Genomic DNA, 2,452 nt, shown 5'->3' on the forward strand with positions numbered 1-2,452 from the left:
TAGCTCCTAAAACACGAAGAGGCACCTTGAACCTGGCTTAGTCAGAGGAGCACTGGGGAAGTCAGAAAACTAAGAGCCTTTGCTTCCTAGCCGTCAGGGCTTGGCTGGTGAGGCGCCAAGCGTCCCCACTGAATTTGGGGAAACCAGACTGTTATCCTCTAGAATTACAGCCAGTGAGAATCAGCTCAAGATGGAGAGAACTTGTCAATCACAAAAATAAGACCCCAGGGCGTTGTGGGAAGTCAGCAGAAGTTAGTTGGGACTGAGCTGAAGTCACAGGAGCTGGCTTTAAGGCCAGCTTGACCACCTATTAGTAGCAGGACCCTGGGAAATCATGTTCCCTCTGAAGCTTAGTGTCCTCATGTAAAACACGGGACCAGCGCCCACCAAGCCCAAGGACTGCAAGGAACACCGAGAATACACGTATAAATAAATGCTTTCAAAATAGACACTAAGCACTATTCCAACTTAAGCAATTATTTATACCCAGCTATCTACTTGACATCTCTTGTTTGGACATCTCAAGGACACCTCCATTCAGGTGCCCAGCTGCTTTTCTCCCTGTCTGGGGCCTCTGCTAGACACCAGGACCAACAATCCAAGCACAGGAGCCAGACACCCGGGACCCACTGTTGGCCCTTCCCCACCTCCCAATGCATTACCAAGCCCAGTCAAATGCACCCACTAAAGGCTTCTGCCCTCCTCCTCCACCACCCAAGTCCAACAGGTCATCATGCAAAGCCTACTCTTATCCACTCTGGCCTCCCTTAGCCCCTCTCATCAGAGTCAGTCTAGCTGTATCTCCCCTTCCACCACTCCAACCCTGCTTGCTAAATACTCTGCAACAGTGTCCCAGCGCCCTCAGAATAAGGAAACTTTCCCAGGCTTACAAGGCCCTGCATGGAGGGCCCCGCCTCTTCCAGCCCCAGCCTACACACCTCCTCCTGCTCACCCTGCTCCAGCCACAACTGGCTTTTCCTTTGAGTCCCTAGGGTTTACCCCATTCCCTCCTGCCACAGTTTCTGCACATGCTCTTCCCTCTGCCTGGGACATTTTCCCCTCCTCTCTCACCTAGCTATTGCCTGTCCATTTATTTTTACTAAGGTATGAAGGACATATAGTGCACAAAAGTATATAGCACAATAATTATTTACAGATGTATATACACTCATGTGACTCCCACCTAGACCCAGATTTAGAACACTTCCAACACCCACAAGGTTCCCTCGTACCCTGTGCAGTCTACACTCCTCCCCACCTCCAGGTAACAGCTTTTCCGACTTTGATCACAATGCCTATTCGTTCCTCAGAAGGCAGCTGATGTAGCCCTCTCTCAGGGAGGCTGCCTCCAATCCCTCTGAAAAAGTCTAACGCCTCCATCGCAGGCACTTGGTACACCTGGGGATCTGCATGCGTTGGCGTAATTAGGTGATCCGTGTCCATCTGCTCAGGAGAGCACATGTGCTTGTACTCACCTTTGTTTCCCAGCGCCGGCACCTGCGAAGTAGTGATGACAGAAAGCAGCTAATGCCTATCAAGTGCTTACTGTCACCGCGCACTCATAGACGCTCACTCAATTCTCACATCACCCTATCAAGCAGGTACCATTGTCATATCCCCGTTTTACAGGCAAGGAAATGGAGGCACCTAGTAGCTAAATAACCTGCCCAAAGGCATTAAGTGGTAAGTGGTGGAGTCGGGATTGGAATCCAAGCAGTCCATCTGGCTGCTGAACACGTGTTCTTAATCATCATCCTATGCTGCCTCTCAGGGGCCACTGGAATATTTAATGAGAAGTGCCCAGGATACTTTGAATGAATAATTGAGTGACTTTAGAAATGAGCTGATGAGATTCCATTTAAAAGAACTAATGGAGCCCCCTTGAACCTCCCCAAAGAGACCAACAAATACATAGAAGGGGAACTGTCACTGAATCCCCTCCACAGGCCCACGATGAGGTCCTTTGCAAACACCAGGGCTAGTGTACTTCCCCAGCAGTCAGGATGGGAAGCTGTCTGCTCTGGGCAGGGAGGAGCACCTGGTGCCTAGCAGGGGGCACTCCCAGCCGAGGAAGGATCACTGGATGGGTTCTCGGAGCCTGGAGGTGATGTGCCAATGGAGGAAGTGGTCCCTCTGCTCCCATTCACGCCGACCCAGTCACTAGTATAACCGTGTAACACCTCAAGCCCTCGGACACAGGGAGACACTTGGGGAGGCAGATAAATAAACAAACAAATAAATAAATAAATAAAAGCTTTGCCTGGTTAGAAAGTGAGATTCCGCTGGACATTTATAAACTGGCATTTGGCGTGTATCTCAGTTTTCTGGAGCCTGATAATCCTGGCTGAGCTCAAGAGCTACTGCGCGCAAAGACCGCGTCTCGTGTGGCACCTTTAACTGCTTCAGTGCCACTTACCCCACACCCACACCCACACCCAGAAAACTCAGAAAG

Source organism: Camelus bactrianus, chromosome 20 (genome assembly GCF_048773025.1).
Source record: "Camelus bactrianus isolate YW-2024 breed Bactrian camel chromosome 20, ASM4877302v1, whole genome shotgun sequence".
In the NCBI taxonomy this organism is placed as follows: domain Eukaryota; kingdom Metazoa; phylum Chordata; class Mammalia; order Artiodactyla; family Camelidae; genus Camelus; species Camelus bactrianus.